This window comes from Furipterus horrens, unplaced genomic scaffold, assembly GCF_987537825.1.
Source record: "Furipterus horrens unplaced genomic scaffold, mFurHor1.1.pri manual_scaffold_3, whole genome shotgun sequence".
NCBI classification, from domain to species: domain Eukaryota; kingdom Metazoa; phylum Chordata; class Mammalia; order Chiroptera; family Furipteridae; genus Furipterus; species Furipterus horrens.
The window spans coordinates 12,055,080-12,066,622 of NW_028327173.1; positions in this window are offsets into that span (position 1 = coordinate 12,055,080).

Genomic DNA, 11,543 nt, shown 5'->3' on the forward strand with positions numbered 1-11,543 from the left:
TAATGCTATTTCCCTTGCATTGCAATACCCTGGATGCTGGAGAAAGGCCCAGCCCAGGCTTCTCCCTTCCCTTCAGGTCAGGCAGCAGGCAATCTGGTACCTTGCTGGTAAGTTCTGCAGGAAGGGGCTGTGAAGAGGCCCTTTTCTCTGGGGTGTCCCAGCTCAGAGACATGGTATTCAGTCAGGTGCTGATAAGCAGTTATGGATGAAGGATGCTGTGGAGTTATGAAAGCAACACTATAAGCTGACATGGGTTTGACCTCAAAGAGTCCATGGAGAGTGTTCATTTATCTGCCAGGACATGGAGGCCCAGTGAGGTTAGGAGACTTTCCCAAAGTCACACAGCACATCGACAAACAGACTCTGGTTTTAAACCCTGGGCTCTGACCACTTTCCCACTGTCTTTAACTCCAGCCCACACAGAGAGAAAATAGAACCTAGAATGGTTTGGGACTCAGTCACATTGGGGGTTCTCAGAAGGATCCCCTGGATTCCACCTGAGAGCCAGCTCCATTTCTTCTCTGATCTAATAGTCTCCTGGGATTCCAGAGTCTGTCCTTGTGTGGTTAGCCTGGCTGGGGCTCTGGGTTTCATCTTCAGTGAAGGGGACCCCACTGAGGTTGTCCATGCCTGCTGCCCAGGATCCACCCTCACAATTATGAATAGCTCTGGAGGAAATCATCAAAGCCATGTGATTGCTGGAACTTGGGAAGAGGGGTCTCCTCGATTCTTTTATTTGACTGTCTTGGCTGGCAAGAGAACCACCAGGAAGCTCATCTCTCCCAAAATTGCATGGCCCCCCTTTCAGGGGAGATATCGAAATGTACAGGCCAGACCATAAATGCCTCCCTGGGTAGAGCTTTATATAAAAGTAGGCAGACAGCACAGATACATAGATACTCAATAGAGAGGTCGCCTTAGAAATGTGGGCCATTCACTGGCATTTGAAACTCACTCCGCCAGATGGCCTCCTTAGCTTCTCTCACTGGAGACGTGGAGGTGGTGAGAGGCTGAAGGGGGTCCTAAGCTGTCCTCAGGGCTTCCACAGTCCCCATTTGCCCTGCCACTTGGGCTGCAAGACCTCAGGCAGCAGCATTGGCATAAAAAGAAATAGCCTCGCACAGACTTTTACTGGCTCCCAGAGTCACAGAAAGTCCAATCACTGTAAAAAAAAAAAAAAAAATTCCTTATTTTATACAAAGTATCCCCTAGTACGGCGATTTTCAAGCAGTGTGCTGCAGTGCACTGGTGTGTCGCATAATTTTTAAAACATGCAATACCTGACCAAAAATGGTCAGGGGCACAGACCTCTTCTCCCTCACGTTGTCAAATTAAAAATTGACAACAGCCAATACAACAACAGTTGTCTGGTATGAATGAATCAAAAGTATACCTAATTTTCTTTTAGATCAACAAAAAATATCACATGGTTTTTGGTGTGTTGCAGAATTTCAGTAGTTAGTTGTTGTGTGCCATGATATGAAAAGGGTTGAAAATCACTGCCCTAGTAGTTCTGCCGCTCATATCAAACTCTGATTGATACAGCAGGCTCCCCAGTGCCCAACAGCATGCTTGCCACATAGCAGGTGCTCAACAAGTGTTTGTTGAGTGAATGAGTGATTGAAGGGACAAATGAACAGTCCTTGCCCTCACAGAGTTCACAGACCAGTCTGGGAATAGGAACTGAGACACTGAGCAGATGAGACAGTGGTCGTGACATTTGACTTCTCTGGTGAGAAAGTCTGGAGAAGTGCTGGGCTCACCCTGTGGCCTCCCAGTCACTGATGTCTCTTTGGTCTGGACTTAAGCTGGGTGAGGGGATGGGTGCGCCATTAGACTACCATGCTAGGCGGTGTTCTCAGGAGGTCGGTGGAGTTGTCCAGAAGGGGTGTGGACTTCCTGCATGACTTGTTCCTGAAAACAAGGTTCCAGCCATTGCATGTGTCCCGATGCTGCTGCAGACACAAGGACAACTCTGGTCACGCTTGCAGATCTGCTTCTGGCACTTGCTACCGGGCTCCGTACCAGCCTGGGGAGGAAATTGGAGTGCTCACCTCTGGTTTGCCAGCAAGACCCAACCACTCACATGTCGTCCAGCTAGCAAGAGCCTCACCCAGGAGCCTCAAAAATCCTGCCACCTCCTGGAAGCCTCCTAGGATGGTGACAGAATCCCCTTTCCTGCAGAATTCAGAAAGCCAATAACCATGCAATGAGTGAACCCCCAGCAGGGGTTTGCTATTATCAGTCAAGAGCCCTGTATGCACTTCTTTCTTATTCTCCAATTGCATCACTCCCTTCTCCAAAGCCTTCAGTGGTTTCCCCATTGCCAAGTCCTTCAGCCTGACATTGAAGGTCTTCCCCCTAGTGGCTGCACTGCCTTTCCGATATTCCCTACATCCCAAAGCCTCCACTCCTCATGTGGTGTCTTCCTCTCTGGAATGTTCACCCCTTATCCTTACTCATTAATAATAATAATAATAATAATAATAATAATAATAATAAAAGCTAATACTTACTGATTGCCTTTTGTGTGCCAGGGACATTCAATCAGGTTATCTCATTTAATTTTCCCCCAAAACCAACAGATAGATACAATGATCCCATTTAATGAGTACTCTGAGCATGAGAACGTAACCTTGGCCAAGCAACCCGAGATGGGCAGAGTGGACCTGGGATTGTGCAAATCCAGAGCCTAAGCTCTCTGGGGGCAGGGCCGATGCTCTCACCACTCCCTACCTGCTTGTCCTGGGACCTGGCACAGAGGGTGCTCTCTGTAAATGTCCTCTGAGTCAGACCCCACACATCGCTGCCTCACATCAGTGCTGCCTTAGATTCCAGATGTCCAGAGAGCAGGCCATGTCTGCGTCTTCTTGGGAACCACAGCTAAGAGTCCAAATTAGAAACTCAATACAGAAAGCCTGGTTTGAGGGGAAGCCTGGCCCCTGAGTCCCCACTAGCTCAGTGAGAATGGATGACCATAGTCACGACCCTGTGGCCCTGCAGTGTCTTAGAGGCCCCCTGAGCCCACGAGAAGCACAGAACGAAACCCTCGCTAGCCGTACACATTTTGTACCCAAACCATCCAAACACCTCCTGACACTCAGCTGGGTTAACATTCTATTGCTCAGAATCGTGGGTAACTGGAAGTATTGCGATCTAGGCACCGGGCTCTAGTCCCGACTTTGCACGCGTCCTGAGTGAACTTGGGCAGACCACTGACCCTTCCTGACCTCAGCTTTCCCATTTTACAAGAGCAAGTCTGATAAATCATTTTAACTCTGTCTCTGGTCCATTAGTGGATCATAAAATCAGTAGAGAGGGTCGTATCTAGTATGTGCACATACGTGTGTGTGCGTGCATGTGTTGATATATCACGAAGGAGTAAAGTGCTGATTCAGCACATGGTGTTTCTATTGTGGGTGTGTATGTGTGGGGCTGGCTGGGTCCTTGTAAATTTGGTGACGTTCTGTGAATTGCTGTCTAAGGGAATTGAGAAACCCTTGTTCACATGACCTCTCAGGGTCTGCCTGGCTTTGAAGTTGTGGGTGTCTCAATGGCTTCTGTGTCTTAACCTTCATTATATAAACCCCCAAAAGTTGCCCTGGGGCGCAATGCTCTGGATGCCCTCAGCCTTCTCTTCAAACATCATTAGATCAGAACTGGGCTTCTGGCTGCGGTGCTCCACACCTGTGATAACCCCCCAGCACAGGACCTGAACATAAATAAACACTCGCTGGGAAACAGAGGTCTGAGCCACTGAGTTTAATCATGGGGAACTAGTGTTTAAGGGCTTTGGAATCACATAGGGGCTCATGTTGCCACTCTGCGTATTTCCTGGCCATGTAACTTCAAGGCCTGTGATTTCAAGTCTCCAAGCTTCAGTTTTCTCAACTGTCAAATGGGCTCTAGGTTGTTATAAATATTTGATGATACAATGCACACAAATTACCCACTGCAGTGCCTGGCATACAGTAGGCACTCAAATAAGTGGTATCTGCCATGGGAGAGAAGCACCAAACCCCAGGCTAGGGGGTCTGACTGCAAATGGTCAGCCCTAAACACAGGCCCGGAGTGCCAGGTCAGTGTCCAGGGAAGAAGGTATCTCCGTCCTCCCAAGCTGCCTCGTGAAGCACCTACCACACTGGATGTGGCCATGAGTGACTCAGTGGCCCAATTTAGGGAGCATTGGGGAGCTCTCAGGAGGGAGTAGCAGCACCTGTGGAGAGACCCAAGCTGAGCCCAAGGCAAGCGGGTGCTGCGGCCTATCCAGAGGCCACAGGTTTCTGCACCTTTGTCTATGCTGTGCCCTGACTCCACCAGCTAAGTCCCTCCCAGCCACAAGGCCGAGCTCAAATGCTACCTCCAGGTGGCATCTGTTCCAGGTCACATCTTCCCCAGCAGAGGTCATCCTTCCTCTTCTGGGCTCTCAGAGAGCACCAGTCATTTGTCCACTCACCCACCCACCATTAGTTCTTCCACACACACACTGATGGAGCCCCTGTGGGTGCCAGGCCTGCCTAGGCCCTGGGGACCGAGAGATTGAACAATAACCACAGAACATAAATTTCTCCCCCAGGAAGCTCAGTCTAGGGGAGGAGACAGACACATGATAGACAAGCTCTCCACAGCACAGTGAGGATGGGGTGTCTGATAAAGGGAGTCTGAGTTGAGCCAGAGGCTACTGTCCAAGCAGGAAGGTGGTGGGCTGACGCTGCAGGCCAGGCCCTCACTGCCCCCCTGATTCTCCTGGGGTCTGTCATGGACCACTGTACTCCGTCTCCAACACCATCACAGCAAGCAAAGAGCGTGTGTGTCACACATACAGGACTCACCCACACATCTCAGGCCTTGGAGAGGTCACCCGGCCCCGTCTGCCAATAGAGGGGCACCTCGTGACGGTAGCTCAGAGACCACAGCTGCCCAGTGCCCTGCACATTCTCCATTGGGATGGGAAGGGTTAGGGATCTAGTCCCAGTGCAGAGGGGAGAGCTCTGCCTGGGTGGAACCGGATACCTCCCAAGGATGCCCTAGGGACTGCCAGGTGGATGGGCTGCTTCAGAACTACCTGTTGTTAAACACAAGTCCCCAGGCCGAATCAGAAGCTCCGGTCTGGGGACCGCAAATCTGTATTTGTAAACAAGCTCCGTGAGCCATGCAGACAGCCGCCAGGTGTGGGGACCCTGGGAGGCTCTATGTGTCACAAAAGGTGAGCAAAGCTTACCTGATATACTCACATCTATCCACTGGTACAGCCCAATGACATCCACAGAGACTGGGACAACCTGTGGTCCTGATCCTCACATTACTCATTTCTAAATTTGGTATGGTGCTCCCAGGGGAGAAGCATAAGCGGTGTGTCCTCCTAACAAACAATTATCCACCACCATCCTTATCTCCCTAGGGTATGCACCCTTTGTAACTTTCTCTTTTAATTAAAAATGTGTTTCAAACATTTTTCATATTTTACGGTAGAACATTTTCTTAAAACATGTTACTCACCTGTCTGCCTTTTAAACCGAGCATGGCCCTCAAAATGTGGTTACTGACAAGATCTCTTTAACTAAATGTCAGTCAGCCTCTGATCACTTTTTCTGACTGTGCCCACCATTGGGTCTCCTCCTTCAGAGCAAGAATCTTGTTCAGCGAGTTTACGGGGAACCCCCCTCCCTGGTTATCTGACTGAATTCCTTGTCGCTCACTATCCCTAGGTAGCGATGTCCGATCACCCTGGCCTGCCTTCAGCAGGAATCCTGTTGAGTTGGTTTGCCAGAATCCCCCTGTACCCATGACGTTTCTGCTTGGTTACTTTCCATCCTGCCATGGGGGTTACAGCCAAGGAGCAGGCTGGGGTCAGAGGGGTCCCAAACTGAGGTCTCCTTTCCCCTGCTGTGGTCATTCCTGGTTAAAATCTGCTTAAGCTACTGTCCAGCTCTGGTTTCTTTAACAGTATGGGCTGAAGACCCAGGTAGGGTCCAGTTCATCCCTGGGCCCCTGGACCTCTCACCCAGGACCCTAAGTGTGTGCCAGTGAGGCCTTTGTCTTCACTCTTGACTGATGGCTCGGGATCCATTGATGGGTCTGAGTCCCAAGCCTGCGCTCTGCATAAATGTCCACTGAAGCGTGGTGAGGACGGGCTTTGATCCCTAAGGTTCTGAGTACACTCTGGAAGCTGGGTCAGAGCCCTAGACATCTGTGTTTGTTCAGGAAGGAACAGCTGCCAGGTTAGAGTCTCAAGTGTCTCTGTTCATGGTGTACAGGCACGTTAAGAACACAGGAGCTCTCGGTGGACTGGAAACTCCCGTCTTGAATCGCTGAGGACTGTTTTCTTCCTTTCTTGGCGGCATGACCTTACTAAGGATAACAGGGAACTTCTGTGGCCTCTTCGGGAAACTTGAGATGTCCCCAAACTGGCCCCTCTAAGAACTTTCCTTCCCAGCTCCCCTTCTTATCACTTTGATCTCCTATCCAATTCCCTTGAAGCCTTTGATATTAACCCCTGCAAACACCTACCTCCTCCATTCCTCTGTCCACCCATCAGACCTTTTCCCTGCCCTCTCCAGCCCCTTGGCCACGTGGATATTCAAATCCCGATGTGTGACCCTCCAGGGCCTCAGGGATCCCCAAACGCTACTGAGGCTGACAAGGAAGACGACTCATTGGAAACAGAGTGGATATTTTGTCCATTCGGATGGGTTCGGAGACATCCAGGCAGCTGCTTGATGTCATGTAGTCTCTCACCCAAATGTAGCCCAGAGCCTTCTTAAGATTACACACAGGAAAAATGAAAGTCTTAAAGGTCTCCTCCACAAATACTGTAAAAAGCTTTTGCCTTTATGTTGAATGAGGAACCTCCACCTGTCCCACCTGCCAGAAATATAATTCTAATAAAAAATGTGCAAATGACACAAAAGGGAAAGTTTAATACTGTGTTTCTTAACTCATGGCAGAAATTTAAGCGTGAAAGCTATAAGCTTTCTATTTGTGTGTGTCAGTGTGTTTAGGTATGTATGTTATGTATGTGTGATAGTTTTCCACTTCCAGATGGTATTACTTAATTCATTTATAAAGTCCCTTAGAGGAATTCTATTCAAATTGGCTTATAGATAAATAAGAGCTTTTATATATTAAATTCCCGAGGCTTCCATAAATACAGAGACTAACTCAAATGTTTTCAAGTTCATGTGAGTTGAGTAAATCATTGGTAAATACAATTGGTGAAATATTTTTGGTTTAATAAAAACAGCCTTGTCTTCTGAATAATCAGCATTAAGTATAAAATGATCATACATTTTTATTTTATTTGGGTTTACGAGTTCAATAAGCCAATATTATATCTACTAGACAGTCAAGATTATAAAATCATAAATTAAACCTAAAAACAAATGTACAGGTAAAGATACAATAAAAATAAATTGCTTGAGAGACTTCAGCCAAGATGGAGGCCTAGACATGCTCTGTCTCCCTCCACAACTAAGAAGGAATACAACTACCACAAAACCAGAAATAACCAGAAGTTCCAGAAAATAAATGGAAATCGGACGTATGAAGTTATAAAGAGGTGGTGCTTGTCCAGACAGGAGGAGGGGTGAAGCCAGAGCAGAGGTCAAGCTGTGCGGCAGCGGGACAGCGGTAAGCACAGACACCTGTATTTAAGGTGAGGCAAGAAGCACCTGGGGGAGCACCCCTGGCTGCAGACCAGACATGTCAGCTTGTGATTGCAACGCTGGGGAAGGTAGACCCCCCAGTGCCTTGGACTGCGAGGCCTGGAGGGTGTGGGTACGGAGGAGGAGTCTCCCAGTCTCTCAGCGGAGAGTGAACGGCAGGAATCCATCTTGGACACCCACCCCCAAAGGAAATGCCACAGCATGGTGAGACAGGTCGCCCAGTTGGGACGAGTGCACGGGGCTCCACCCCCTATAGCGTAGGAGGTGTGACAGCCCCACCCAAGAAGGAAAGGTAAACAAAAACTGTCAGGATGGCAGAGATCATGATAGAGATCCCAATCATGCAGCTGACCAGACAGCAAATATCTAATCTAACGGATCAGCAGATAGGAAATCTTTCTGAGGCTCAGTTCAGAGCTTTGGTTATAAAAATGCTTACAGACCTAACAGCAGATCTTAAGACAGGGAAGAAATGGAGGCTAGTTCTGCTGAAATGAACAAAAACACATACAAAACCAGTGATGAGGGAAAGAAAACCAGGGATCAAACAACAAATCAGAACATAGGGAAGGAACAACAGTCAACCAGTGCAGAAAGAGGAAATGAAAAGGGAGGAAAATGGGGAGAGGCTCAGAAACCTATGGGACAGCTATAAGCGGGCCAACATCCAAATCATAGGGTTACCAGAAGGTGAAGAAGAAGAACTAGAAATTGAAAAATTATGTGAAAAAATAATGAAGCAGGACTTCCCTAACTTGGGAAAGGACATAGACTTACAGGTCCAGGAAGCACAGAGAGTTCCAAAAACACTGGACCTAGGGAGAACCACGCCAAGACACATTATAATCAAAATGTCAATAATTAAGGATAAAGAGAGAATCTTAAAAGCAACAAGAGAGAAGAAAAGAATTATGTACAAAGGGGTCCCAATTAGACTATCAGCTGATTTCTCAAAAGAAACTCTGCAGGCAAGAAGGGTCTGGCAAAAAATATTCAAAGTAATGAAAAGCAAAAACCTACAACCATGATTACTCTATCCAGCGAAGCTGTCATTCAGAGTAGAAGGGCAGAGAAAGTGCTCCCAGGACAAAGTAAAAGTGAAGGAGTTCATCAGATCCAAACAACTGTTATATGAAATGTTAAAGGGACTTGTTTAGGAGAAAGAGGATCAAACTATGAATATTAAAATGAAAACTGTATCACAACAACCAACAACAGAAGCTAGGGAATCGAAACAAAGGCAAACTAAGTAGGCAACGAGAGTGGGAAAAGAATTACAGGTACAGGGAACATATTGGGGGGAGGTCAGTGGGGAGAGGGAGGGGGGGAAAGGGAGGGTGATGGTACAGGAATTAAGAAGCATAGTAGGAGGGAGTGGAGTAGACAGGAAGATGTTGAGAAGAACTATGTGCACAACCAATGGGCATGGACTAAGGGAGGGGACAACTAGAGGGAGGGGGGTCACTGGGTCAAGGGGAACAAAGGGAAAAGAAATTGGGACAACAGTAACAGCATAATCGATGAAGCGTGTTTAAAAAATTGCTTGATATCCACTATGTTGTGTTTATTGAGCACAGCAGCAAAACAAAAATATCCATGTATTTAACTGTTTTTAGGGTTTAGGTGTTTTTGTTTGCTTGTTTTCTGCTTTGGTGATACTTGCCTAACATGCATGGGCTGTAAAAACAGCTGATAGGGAAATAACTTGAGATTGAACTTTAATGTTATAACATTTCTGCTTTAAAAATTTTCCAAGTCATTTTGATAACTTGAAACCTTAGACCTATGCTAAGTTAAATGAAGTAATAGATATTTATTAAATGTCTAGATCATTAATAAGGAAGCTGAACTACCGAAACACTAATTAATGACCATGACTCTAAGTTCACATATTTTTGGCTTCTTATTTTCATGTGGTATATAGAGAAAAAAAATTTGAGTCTGTTAATAAACACATTCTTTTTGAGACATTAGAAAATTATAGTAGGAGAAACATATGCCTCTAGAAATTCTGAGGTGTAGTCATTAAATGTGCAAGCCTGCTGCAGAATGCTGGCACGTGATAGTTCACAGTTCTCTACTTTCCAGTTTTCTCTGTAGAACAAAGATTACCAGTAGTTAAACATTACACTTAACTATGAAAATAAAACTACTAAAAATAACAAGAGAAAAAATGTAGCAAGGAAATTAGGATGTATTTTTAATATGGAAAAGTATACAAGGTATGAAGGGTTTGTTTTTATTAAGGAAAGACAGAGTAATTTTGTTAAAGTAAGAAGACAGATTATTCCAGAATGAGAAAGAGGAAAAAGAGAGAACAAAATCTGAGTAGGCGTAGAAAGTTGTAGGCCTGCAGAACAGGAATTTTATGGTGGTCAAACCAGCTAAGGTTGAATAGATTTATTTATAAGTTCTTTTGAAAATTAACTTTGATATCAAAAGTACAGTAATGCAAACCTAGAATTTGGTTTTCTCTCTGTTAAAACAACCAAGTTTTCTTGGATTGTTTGTCTGCTATTAATAAGAGATTATAAAGGGTAATCAGCCTAGGAATCAAGATTTTTGTCTTATCAGAATTGTCCTGTACATTATGTTAACTTTTATCATGTCCTTGGTTGTTTAAGAGAACTGGGTTCTCACATATAGAAGATCTAAGGTATTTTAAAAACATTTCTTACAATCTAGACTTCCCATAGTTAAATCCTGAATGAAATCTTCTTGTGCTTGAACTGACCTTGAGATTGCCCAGATGACCACTCCCCCAAAGGAGAGCTGTTGCAAATAATTTGGTTTATTTGATATATTAAGTTGCATGGAAAGCATTGTCAAATCAGAAGAGATACTTAACCTTTTCTAGGATATATCGTCGTCGTCGGCAGCCGTCCGTCTCGAGAGACGATGGCGTAGCTTCTTGAGAGTCTATCTGCACCGCCGAGAATGGCTGTGCAGTCCGATTCGGGAGTGACAATCCCTGCCGCACTTGCTACAGGTGAAGGCAGATGGCTGTTGTTGCTGCTGCTGACGCTGCTTCCGCCTCGATCTTTTCTGGACCGCCTCCTCGTTGCGCGCAGCCTCCACGCGTGACGTACCTTGCCTGACCGCGAGCCTCCAGGCTAGGCGGTCGTCTGCTTGAACTTCCCATGTGTTGAGATTGATGGAGCATTGTGTCATGTCCTTTTTGCAGATGTCTTTGAACCGCAGTTTTGGGCGCCCTGTCATCCTCTTGCCTTCTGCTAGCTCGCCGTAGAGGAGGTCTTTGGGGATACGGCCTGCATCCATTCATTGAACTTTTTTAAGATGGTCGTTTTTATTTTTGTCTCATAATTATTAGGTCTTCATTTCTTTAAGGTTGTTTCTGTGCTGGCTTAGGGGAGGGGCTCTCATGGGTGAAATAATTTTTTTAACCATTTTAATGTAGCTGGTTTTGGCTTTGCACTTTCCTGGGATATTATGACTTTTTAACTGGTTTCTGGAGTTCTCTTAAAGCGTTTTTAGACAGTATATTGTTAAGTTCGTGTCTCTGTGGAAGAACAAAGTGTGGGGCTTCCTATTTTTCTAAAGGATTGGGCTGGCCTGGCAGAGGGTCCCTGGTTTATTCTTTGGGTGTTCTAGAGGGAACAGGCTATGAGGCAGAAGCCTGTCATTCTTCCAAAGTTGTGTAGTTTTTGTATTTTATGCTGTTTTAGTTTGTAACTAGCCCTATAGAAATAAGGTGATTAAAACAGGGGGAAATGATAGCAGGGCCCAGGTGTTAGAGTTTAGCCTTAATTGATAGGCTTAAGTAATTGAAGCTGTGACTGGATAGACTTTCTTTATCACCAAACCTTTGCTTCTGGAATTTTGCCTAGAGGGTGGCGGCAGGCAGCAGGACCCCAAATT